The 12,486-nt window shown below is 42.3% G+C and overlaps 1 long non-coding RNA gene and 1 pseudogene across 1 annotated transcript; both read right to left on the bottom strand.

The window, feature by feature from the left end:
- Positions 1 to 6,888: 6,888 nt before the first annotated feature.
- On the bottom strand, positions 6,889 to 8,142 carry LOC121987225. The gene is made up of 3 exons (XR_006113445.1): positions 7,597 to 8,142; positions 7,324 to 7,518; positions 6,889 to 6,946 (listed from the first exon to the last, which is right to left on the bottom strand). It is a non-coding gene; the product is annotated as an uncharacterized LOC121987225 (long non-coding RNA).
- Positions 8,143 to 10,896: 2,754 nt separating this feature from the next.
- On the bottom strand, positions 10,897 to 11,953 carry LOC121986475 (annotated as a pseudogene).
- Between the last annotated feature and the right edge of the window lie 533 nt (positions 11,954 to 12,486).

Genomic DNA, 12,486 nt, shown 5'->3' with positions numbered 1-12,486 from the left:
GAATCAGAGAGGTGTCGGCTAGGGCACAAGGGTGAGGATCGGCGCCGGCAGAGGAAAACGGTGGCCAGCACAGAGAAGCAGCCGAGAGGAGTCAGTGGCGTCGGCGGAGATGCTAGGGCACCAGGGTGTGAGGCACTGCTCCGTGCGTCGCCGGCGGCTGCACTAGATCGGTGGCGGCGAAGCAATCTCGGCGGCGGCACAACCCAATTAGGGCACGACGTCGCTGTGGTGGCGGCAGAGGAGAGGAGAAGAGGAGAAAGCTTCTGGTTTGCGGCTCGGGAGGAAGAAAATGAAGGAGAAGGTGGAGGAAACCGCCGTGCGGTTAGGGCTCAGTCGGCGCAAGGGGAAGGTCGCGTGAGGGAGCTCGGGTGAGGCACGGGGCGAAGAAGAGGAATAAATCAAAATAAAATAAATTAAAAGAAAAAGGGAATGAGTTAAAGAAAATAAACATTTCCTCTTTAAAATAGGGTAGCCCAAATAGGCCTTCCCGAGGTCCTGTTTTTATCCCCGTAAACTCGTTCATACGAGCTCCGAAAAATTCTCGAAAAATTTCTAAAAATTTCAAAAAATTCCCTTATTATTATTCGCCTATTTTCGGTATTTTACATTCTCCCCCACTAATAAAAATTTGGTCCCCAAATTTTGGTTATCTACTAACAACATGTACTAACAACAGATATAAAGTATAAATGTTGAACGGTAAATTAAATCTCATACCTCAAATGAAAAGATGGGGATATCGAGCTTGGATAGTATCCTCGAGCTCCCAAGTAGCCTCCTCGTCTGAATGATGCTGCCATCCGACTTTAACCAGCCGGATTGTCTTGTTCCACAACTGACGCTCTTTCCGGTCGAGAATCCGTACCGGAACCTCCTCATATGTAATGTCAGGCTGAACTGGAACTGGGATATCTGCCAGCACATGCGTCGGGTCGGGCACGTATCTCCGCAGCATAGATACGTGGAATACATCGTGGACGCCTGACAGGGACGGTAGTAGTGCTAGTCGGTAAGCTACCGCTCCGATCCTCTCCAAGATCTCGAAAGGGCCAATGTACCGCGGAGCTAACTTACCTCTGAGGCCAAATCTCTTCACTCCTTTCGTGGGTGAGACTCGCAGAAATACATAGTCGCCAACAGAGAACTCTAGTGGTCTGCGTCTCCGATCAGCATAACTCTTCTGGCGGTCCTGCGCCTCTGACATCCTCCGTCTGATAGTACGGACCAACTCTGCATCCTGCTGAACTCTATGAGGTCCCAACAACTGGGCCTCTCCAACCTCATCCCAGAGGATGGGTGTCCGACAAGGTCTACCATACAACGCCTCAAACGGTACCATCTAGATAGCCGAATGAAAGCTGTTGTTGTAGACAAACTCTACTAACGGCAGATGGTCCTCCCAACTGCCTCCGAAATCCATAACACATGACCTCAGCAGGTCCTCTAAAGTCTGAATGGTCCGCTCTGACTGTCCATCTGTCTGTGGATGGAAGGCTGTACTGAAACGGAGCTGTGTGCCCAAGGCCTGCTGCAGACTCTGCCAGAAACGTGACGTAAACCGTGGATCTCTATCTGAAATGATACTCAACGGAACACCATGTAATCTGATAATCTCCCGACAATACAGATCTGCCAGTCGATCCAGAGGATCAGTCCTCCGGATCGCTAAGAAGTGCGTGGATTTGGTTAATCGATCAACGATTACCCAAATAGTGTCATGGCCTTGTCGTGTCCTCGGCAACCCTACCACAAAGTCCATGGTAATGTGATCCCACTTCCACTCAGGAATAGGAATCCGCTGAAGTAATCCTGCAGGTCTCTGGTGCTCAGCCTTCACCTGCTGACAAACAAGACATCTAGCTATGAAATCCGCGATGTCTTTCTTCATGTCGTTCCACCTATAGAAACGCCTCAAATCTTGGTACATACGGGTACCGCCTGGGTGGACAGCAAATCATGAGCGATGAGCCTCCGAAAGTAACTCCTATAAGACCGGATGAGACTGAAGTACGCATAATCTACCTCGGAAGTGTATAACACCCTCCTCGTCTCGTGTGAACTCGGTCTGCTGCCGGAAGCTATCTGGCTGCAAATAAATTGCAAATACTGATCAGCAGCCTAGGGCTCTCGTATCCTTGTCCTGATCAACGACTGAGCAACCATGGTAACCAGAGTACCCTGCTCTGTCTGTCCTTACCCCTCAAGGCCCAAATCGGATAAACCTTAAATCAAGTCTGTGACCACAACTCGATGGCAAGCTAAAGTCCCTCCGGACTTCCTGCTAAGCGTTTCGGCAACCACATTAGCTCTCCCCGGGTGATAGCTAATTGTACAATCATAATCCTTCAGGAACTCCATCCATCTCCTCTGTCGGAGATTAAGTTTCTTCTAAGTAAACAGATATTTGAGACTCTTATGGTCAGTGAGAATCTCAAATATAACGCCATATAAATAATGTCGCCGAATCTTCATAACAAAAATAATGGCGACTTGCTCCAGATCATGTACAGGGTAGTTCTTCTCATGATCCTTCAACCGACGAGAAGCATAGGAAACTACCATATCGTGTTGCATCAGAACAGCGCTCAAACCCTGAAGAAACGCGTCGGTGTAGAGTACAAATCCATCCTCTCCAGAAGGTAAAACCAAAATCGGTGCCGACACTAGTCTCCGCTTCAACTCCTAGAAGTTGGTCTTGTCATCCTCAGTTCAAGTGAACTTCACGCCTTTCCTGGTCAGGCATGTAGGTGGCATATCAATCCGAGAGAAACCCTCAATGTATCTCCAGAAATATCGAGCCAAACCAAGGAAGTTGCGAGCCTCTTATATAGACTCCATCTACTCCCAACGGTAACAATCTCTATCCCCTGTGGAACCACGGTATACTCCCACTGGTGACCGTGTGTCTCAAACATCTCACAAAAGACAACCAAAATACGCATTACTGATCTTCACATATAGACGTTTTAGTCGAAATATCTCTAGAACTATGCGAAGATAGTGTACGTGATACACCTTAGATCAGGAATAAAACACCACGTCGTCAATAACGATAACAAATTCTGATCCAATATCCTAGGGGTACCCAAATCATCGAGCCCATGAAAACATCTAAGGCTCCGCAAGCCCTAATGGTAAAACCAAGACACATAATGTACGTATCACAGACATTTCTAACCATAAGATCCCTGACAATAAGTCTGAAATATAATCACCAACAATACAACTCACCAAATAATAGATCCACCAATGTGAAAAATACCACATATGTGGGAGCAATGCTCTACCACAAGAAATCCTCAATATGTGGGAGCAACGCTCCACCACAACTAAATCCGTAATATGTATCTACAATATATACATAGGGCAATACTCCGCTACAAGCAATCCACAATAGGTGGGAGCAATGCTCCACCACAAACATCCCACAAGTGACCAAGACACCTGACTATCCAACTAGAGGCTGCACGAGATCACTCAACCACATATCACTGTGGCAGCCAAAAATATAACAATCCAGCAATCAAATCAAACTCATCCTCAAATCTATCAACATCGTAGTGAGTCACTCACTGATAAGAATATGGGTTGACAGGATAATACAACAAATGACATAATGCAGACACTCCACATCCTGCATTCAACATAAGTAGAATCATCATGCTGCTACCAACAATACACCTGGCACACTTGCTCTCACAACATATGTATGATCGACATAATCCTCCAATTTGTACACATCACACATACTCACAACATAGGTATAATTCATTGTGATACCTCCAACAATGCATACCGAACCCGTGTGCAAATATCAACATAGGTATAATCGACAATACACCTCAAACAACCTCACATGGCATATATACACCTATGCCAAGAGTATAATCAACGTAATACTTCCAACAAATCATAATCGACACGAGTATACACTCAGAACAATCATATAATAAACAAGATACCTCAAATATTACATCGAACACATCCGCACATATCACAACTCAGATTAAATCGATAAAATACATCCAATAAAACACTCAAACATATGTGCACATTCCACAACATAGTTTTTAATTGCCAAATACCTCCAATAAATAATCAGACATGTATGTCTAACCACTCGGGTATAATCTACCAGAAATCCATAATAATCATATGTATAAATGTGTACGACCCAAAAGATAAAGTCAGAATTCAAGAACATCAAGACACTCTCATTTTTATCCTCAAAAATATCAGCCCACATAATATCAGATGAATAAGTCTCTACTCCCCATGAGAGCAAGTTAGCATTCAAAACATCAAATCATTATTTATCCACATAGTCCAATATCAAAAGAAGCAAATATCAATTTTATCATCCTGTTAACTAACCACAACTAACCAGATTTATTAAAATTCATAGGCACACTCAACCGTAAACTCTCTAGCACCCGATCTATATCTGATCACCAACTATAATCATCAAACCTGTGAATATCGTACATGACACTCACTATGTCACCATCAACGACAACCCAAATAATAGATCATCAAAATAGTTATCCACTAATAGATCATCAAAACAAATATCTAGTAATAGATCATCAGAAAACCACATAACATTTACTCTCATAAATCATTAAAAATCAACACATCACAATATCAGATCTCACAATATCCCTCAACCTCAAACCATTCTCAACAATGATCAAACATGATAACTCCCCAAATGACCAATTTTCATCGTATCGGATACCCTAATATCCAAAAGATATGAGTATAAAAACTCTACTGGCTAAGTCAACAGGAATATGTAGGTATCATCCATTAGCCAGCTAACAATAGCAGAGGCTGGTATGTGCCTCCATCTCCTACTAGTAGTAACAGAAGCTAAAACTACTGATGGTATGATATGAAAAATCACCAGAGACTATAATCCTTGATCTCTATTAAGGTCGACCATGCTCAATGGCTAACCCATCACATGTAATATGTGTTACAACAACCAGACAGGTACTAAATAAAGAATACTAATACATGTCATAAACTATAAAATTACACATCATACCTATATGTCGTCTGGAGATGTTCCACCGTTGTCCAGTCCCCAACTTCTGACCTCAAAATTCCGAACATAAAAATCGTCGGAAATCCATATAACTCCGAAACATAACATAACGGAAATCCGTACAAACCGAAGTAAATATCCAAATATCCAGAATACCTAAAGCAGGTATCATAACCCGCTCTGATACCAATAAATTGGTATCAGCCAAATCTCGAAAATCTGTAACATGAAAATCAAACAAGTATCGCCAACCTTGGCACTCTGATACCAATAATAAATTGGTATCAGGTTATTCCAAATAGCCAAAATACGAAAACAAAGATCGTAAAACCTGGCTCTGATACCACTAAATTGTCACGCCCCGGAGGAGTCCCTGTCCGAAGAAATTTCGGCAGCATCTCCCCTGTACGGCGGACAATTTGAAACTTTCTACATATCCAAATACCTCAGCCACATGCGGCTGGAATAATAACAGTAAATAAACAATCACCCACGCAGTTTATATAATAAGTAAACAGAATAATAATACCCTGACTCGAAATCAACCCTACTCAACTACACTCGTAAAGCTCAACTCCGACGATAAGATCAACTTACCTCTTCTGCCGTCTAGGCAGGCACGTAGTAGAACAAATCTAAATGAACAAATCTAAACCATACGAAAATCCATCGATCATAAGAATCCATACAATATCCAAATCCTCAAACAGAATAAGTCTATCACAGTCTAAATAACAAACCAAAAGATAAAAACAGCTTGTGGTCGGCAGGGGACTAGCAATTGGAACTCTCTCCTGACAGTGTCAACCTGAAAAATAACAACAATGGAGGCGGGGTGAGTCCAACACTCAGCAGGTACAACTGATATACAAAGTAAGGAAATAACACCTCGCACTAATCATGCGTACAGTCTCCTGATGTAATAAAGGTAAATGCAAACAGAAGTAAACAAGAGAATACTGTACTAACCAGGACCGGGGTATAAGGGCAAACAGTCCGAGTGATATGAAAATCCTGTATGCATGTCAAACATAGGTATCCAAACAATATGCAGCATATAAATGCATCAAACACAAACACAAGCAATAAATGCATCATGCATATGATGCCAATGATGCATCCTGATCACCCCTGACGTCAGTCAACCATCTCACACAAAAGTGAGGCCGAGTGGGTAGGGCTGTGACAACCGTGCACTCTGTCGTCACTACTCCTGATGAGTGACCGAGTAGACGGGATGCTGTCGGAGTACACCTATCCTCCTACCCCAAATCATAAATGGGGGAGCGCAATGCTCTCAACTCCCGGTACATGATGACAGGGAGGAATCTCTGCCGGATAACACGTTGTGTCACACTACCCATGAGCGGACCAACGGTGCCTAACAGAGTCCCTGCTGCAACACACTCTGCCTGAATCAACCACTAACCCATGAGTGATGGTGTGTGCAGATCCATGTAACTGGCGATGTGCTCAACAATAATGGAGCGGACTATCGCACAGCATGCAATCATGCAAATGGTGCATGGCACTAACCACAAAATATCCTGACCTAATCCATGTGTATATAAAAGTGCACCATAGGTCAACGAATCAAATCAAATCAAAGGTACACAGAAGGTATAAAACCTAGGTCCTGAACATGGTGAAGCATGGTATATCACTACCCTATAAGCATGTATAAACAGGTAAAGTATACATGAGATGCAAACCAATCAATCAATCAAGCAGGTATAAAAATTTTGGGTAGTGATTAAACGAAGCAGAATGAGAAACATAATTAATGCAATCTGTTATATTCACTACAATGTATATCAAATAACATAAGTCAAAAGTACCCGCCTCCGATAAAATGATCCAAATCTGACTCTGAGATACTCGTCTCGCGTCAAAGTCCTGTGATAAATCGTACAATTTAGCTAATTTTCATTATAAACAAAATAGCTAAACTAAATCCTAATCCGATTAGGAAGCTAGAGTATCCATTCCATTTAAATCTAAGTCTATACTTAAATCAATTCTAGTGGCAATTCAGTCTTCAACTTACCACCAGATAACCCAACCATAAATAAACAACTAACCACAATATTCAATTTAATCCTTGATCTACAACTAAACACAGTTAATTCACTAAACTCCCAATTCATCTTAAATCAATGACTTCACCTAAATTAGCACCTCTTGTTAACATTAACGAATTCCAGATTCACATAACCCATCTACACATGATCCATTATATAACTACCACACGTAGCTAAATTCCTACAACATACCTTGAAGTCACAGCCCTGTTGATTGCTGGAACAAGAGTGCTACTAGTTGGAATTTCTGCCGTAACCAAGAAAACCACAGCAAGTCCTCCCTATTCCCCTTACCTCTAAGATCACCACTCTGCTGTAAAGAACAGAGCGGCACCTGTAGTGGTGAACTAGGGCACAGCAGCAACACAGAGAGAAGAAATCCACCAACTGGTCCAAGCAAGGTCAAGAACTGAGATTATGAACACAGATCAAGCCATAACCCAAATTCCACACCACACAACTTACCTCCAAAACCAACTAAGGCTCGGCTGTACCTGATGGCCGGCGACAGTGAAGATGTACTGGTGCGGTCGGCGGCGCTATGCCGAGATGTGGCAGAGAGGGAAAAGCTATAACTTAAATCCTCCTTGCTCCAGGCCGGAAACAACCCGAGCAGAACCGTGTCGGCGAAGAACCTAGGGCACAGTGAGAATCAGAGAGGTGTCGGCTAGGGCACAAGGGTGAGGATCGGCGCCGGCAGAGGAAAACGGTGGCCGGCACAGAGAAGCAGCCGAGAGGAGTCAGTGGCGTCGGCGGAGATGCTAGGGCACCAGGGTGTGAGGCACTGCTCCGTGCGTCGCCGGCGGCTGCACTAGGTCGGTGGCGGCGAAGCAATCTCGGCGGCGGCACAACCCAATTAGGGCACGGCGTCGCTGTGGTGGCGGCAGAGGAGAGGAGAAGAGGAGAAAGCTTCGGGTGTGCGGCTCGGGAGGAAGAAAATGAAGGAGAAGGTGGAGGAAACCGCCGTGCGGTTAGGGCTCAGTCGGCGCAAGGGGAAGGTCGCGTGAGGGAGCTCGGGTGAGGCACGGGGCGAAGAAGAGGAATAAATCAAAATAAAATAAATTAAAAGAAAAAGGGAATGAGTTAAAGAAAATAAATATTTCCTCTTTAAAATAGGGTAGCCCAAATAGGTCTTCCCGAGGTCTTGTTTTTATCCCCGTAAACTCGTTCATACGAGCTCCGAAAAATTCCCGAAAAATTTCTAAAAATTCCAAAAAATTTCCTTATTATTATTCTCCTATTTTCGGTATTTTACAAAGAGACTTCTTTTTTATCAGACATTGATGTTCCATGCTCCCCCTCAATCCTTGAGGTGGAGGCCTCTTCATCTTTTTCCTTAAGGTGGAAGCCTCTTCATCTTTATCCTCATGCACATGAAATAAGAAGTATACTCCTTTTCCTTTATCTTCGTGCTCTCTAGAAGATGAACCTTCTTCTTCTTCTTTCGATATTGAGCCTATCTCAACTTCAAATTCCTCTTCTTCTTGATCCAATGCTCTCTTTGGATTCTTCTTGATGTTGTATAGTGGAGGGATCATCATGGATTCTTGCCAATTTGCTCCAAAGCTCCTTAGCATTCTTAAATTCTCCTATCTTTCTCAAGATATTACTAGGCAATAAATTGACCAATAGCTTGGTCAATTTATCATTGGCCTCATATCTTTAGATTTTTCTCTTGACTCCATTTGCTCCTTTTGATGAGTTTTCCTTTTGAATCTCTTGGAGCTTGAAAACCCTCTATTAGAGCAAATCATTGCTCTATCTTCATCCTGAAGAAGTTTTTGATCCTTAATTTCCAAGAATCGAAGCTAGCCATTATGAATGGTGGAGGCTCCCTTGTGTCAAATCCAAGTTCATCTCAAAAATCCATCTTGAAGTTAAGCTTGTTGAAATCTTTGACTTGTTGAAATTTGAACTTCAACTTCTTCTTCTTCCTCTAGCTCGTTGCCTTCTCCGGCGATGAGTTCAGTGAGAGCAGTCTCGCTCTGATACCACTTGTTGAGTCACTTCGAAGCTAGAGGGGGTGAATAGCTTCTCGCGCTTTAACGATGATGATGTACAGCGGACAAACTCGACGCAAAGCTCCCCAATGCTAACAAGATTGATTTACTTAGTATCCACCTCAAGAAGAGGTGACTAATCCAAGGATCTGACTTTCATGCACACTCTCCACTATGAAATACTCATTCTTAGAAACAATCCGGAGGCGGAGAAGTCTCGTGCAAGCTCATACACAAAGAAATACAAGAAGAGGAAAATACAAGCTAATACAAAATGAAATCTTACAAGATTACAATCAATGAAACCCTAGCTTGCTCCTTCTTCTTGTTTGAAACATCTCTTGACCTTGGAAGTGCAACAACACTTATCTCCAAGAAACTTCAAGAACTGGCGATGAGTATTCGTAAGCTCGGTGAAGAGAACGGGAGAACCTCTAAGTGTTTGAACCTCGCCAACGGATTTATCTTATCGCGATCTAGGGCTCCCAATCGATTAGGCTTATTCTCAATTGATTGCCACATTAGATCTATGCAATCCCAACCGTTCAAAGCCTGCATCCTGTGCAACGGTCATATCTCAATCAATTGACCAATTGATTAGGGAGGCTTTGATCGATCGACCAATCGATTCAAAGTGTCTCTATGCTCTTGCAGATAAACTCTAAATCGATTGACCGATTGATTCAGGCTACCTCACAATCTCGTAGAAAAATAAGCCTCAATCGATCGATCGATTGGAGTCTCCCAATCGATCGTCTGATCGATTGAGGAGCACACTGTGCTCTTCACACAAGTAGCCTCCAATCGTTCGTCTGATCAATTGGCATAGCCTCAATCGATCGACTGATCGATTGGGCTTTGGTTCAATCAATCAGCTGATGGATTGACTATTCCTAACTTGACTAACTCAAGTCTAGGGTCCCAAGCCCAACATCTGGTCAATCGTGACCTATTGGGACTCGCTCATGCTTAGCATCTAGTCAACCTTGACCTGTTGGGACTTCGTTACCAAGTATCTAGTCAATCTTTTGACCTCCAGTCAACTTTGACCCACTTGGACTTACCGTCTCATGCCAAGTGTCTGGTCCTCCATGATCCACTTGGACTTCCAAACACCAAGTTTCTGGTCATCCTGTACCCATCTGGATTTTCACACGTCTGACTTCACTCACTAGGATTTTCTTACTGCCCAGCTTCACTCACTAAGTCTTTCACCTTGCTTCACTCACCAGGATTTCTCATTTACCTAACTTCCCTCACTAGGTCTTTCACGCGGCTTCACTCACCAGGATTTTTTAATTACCTAGCTTCACTCACTAAGACTTTCCATCTGCTTGGTTTCACTCACCAGGACTTTCCAGACCAAGTGTCCGGTCAACACTGACCCACTTGGATTTTCATCATTTGCCAACCTCCCCCATTGGACTTGCTCTTGCCGAACTTCCAGTTAAGACTTCTCAATCAAGTATCCGATCAATTTTGACCTACTTAACTTTTCTTCACATCAAACTAATCAAATATTGACCAAAGGAGAATTACTTCAATAATCTCTCCAAATGGACGATTCCATCTGTAATTTCCATATATTGTTAAACATCAAAACTCAAGCTTGAATCAACCTGATCAATCTTGACCTAAGAAAATTATACCAACACTTTTAACTTTAACTTCCACCTACACAGGCTCAATGACCCCGGGGTCCTAATGGCCTTCTCCTTCTCCCGTTAATTCTCATGTTCCAAGAATGCTTCTTTGAAGTTGCAGTTTAATGTACGCGCTCCCGAAGAAGGTCGAGTTCTAGCTCTGTGAGATCAGTATCTTGAATTTCATAGTGGACGCCATCCATCTCTCTCCCCAATCTCTCTTCGGAGGCTGCATACGGCACATGTAGGTAACTGTATGTGATCTTAATATGAGTTGTATGTGATCACAGGGGAATGGTGAAAATTCAGATGACTCTCAAGAAAGATAGCAGCAATACTGCAGCTGCATATAGCAAATGTAAAACTTGCACAAGTGACGATCAAATTGTAAAACTCTTTTTAAGATTGTCAAAGTTACCATCATAACATGACTTCAATGAAAAATCAATCTGACGTAGTCTGTGATAGAATCCTTAAGAAAGATATCCAATGTATAATGAGGTAATTCGCTTTGATGGTTTATTTATTATTAAATTCAAAGGCTTATGCTGGCAAAATCTGTTGAAGTTTCTGTATATATAACTGACAATATCAAAGTTCTATCATTTATTGATCAGTTTATTGATCCATGTCGAAGATGAATGATGTCAGGAAGAGACTCACCAGGCAATGAAGAAAATCTTGCATTTTGGACAATTCTCTTCAGTAACAAAGTCAAAATCGACGACAATCCTTTTCAGGCAGAGAAGCCATAAATTCATCATAGCTCTCTGTAGCAGCACCAAGCTTTTCCACAATAACCTCTTTTTGCTTTTCATCAATTTTGAAAATCACATACCTACGAGTCTTCTTCCTCTGAAGCTCTAAGCAGATATCTTTGCAATCATCAGCAACACCCAGCCCAGAGGAAGCATTCGACTGAAATCAATTAACAAGAGAAAATAACAAAATAGAGCACTTCAACCTATTAAACCTACACAAACTAGGGTCTCAATACAGATACGTATACATCATAAACTTGTATCACAATTTATATTGAGCCAATTGTACAAGAAACACAATAGTTATGTTTTGATAGCAGGCCATCACACACTTAATATGCAGTCCCCTTCAAGTAGGTGTTCATGCTTAGGCGAAAGCAACAAATCTCACCTCTTCTATTGCTTCAAAGTGCATCATCCGCCAGAGTGATTGTCTATCTTTATTTCCATCTTCGTTTTATCTTGCTATATGGCTTTAAATTCTTTGATTTAAAGTGCTTTTTTTTTATTACTTGTTCAATTAGATAATTTATTATTATGTAAGAATAATGTACTTAGGTGTGTAGTTGTGTTATGTAATTTTTTTTCTTTTGCAATGTAAAATGATGAAGTGTGTGTTGTAGACTATTGATTAATATAGTTTGTTGGACATATATCTAAGTATCTCGGGTGAGTTTTAATATGATGAACTGAGTTAATTAAGTTAGATTTTGCGGTTTTGATGCCTTGTGTCTAAGTGTGCAAGTACTTAGGAACACAAGAAGTCGAGCAGAAGATGGAGCGAGCGAAAAGGATGATACTAAAAGTGAGTCGACGGGCTTAGTGCATCAAAGGGACGTGGAACTGTAGAAGAGTACCCGGTGGACAAGAAGGACACGTGTGCAACTTCTGAGGGACGAGAAGCCAGATAGGAAGACTGTTCAAGGAGAATGTAGTGTTGAGTTCAGGTGA

This window comes from Zingiber officinale, chromosome 5B, assembly GCF_018446385.1.
Source record: "Zingiber officinale cultivar Zhangliang chromosome 5B, Zo_v1.1, whole genome shotgun sequence".
Lineage (NCBI taxonomy): Eukaryota > Viridiplantae > Streptophyta > Magnoliopsida > Zingiberales > Zingiberaceae > Zingiber > Zingiber officinale.
This window is presented reverse-complemented; position numbering and strand designations above follow the sequence as displayed.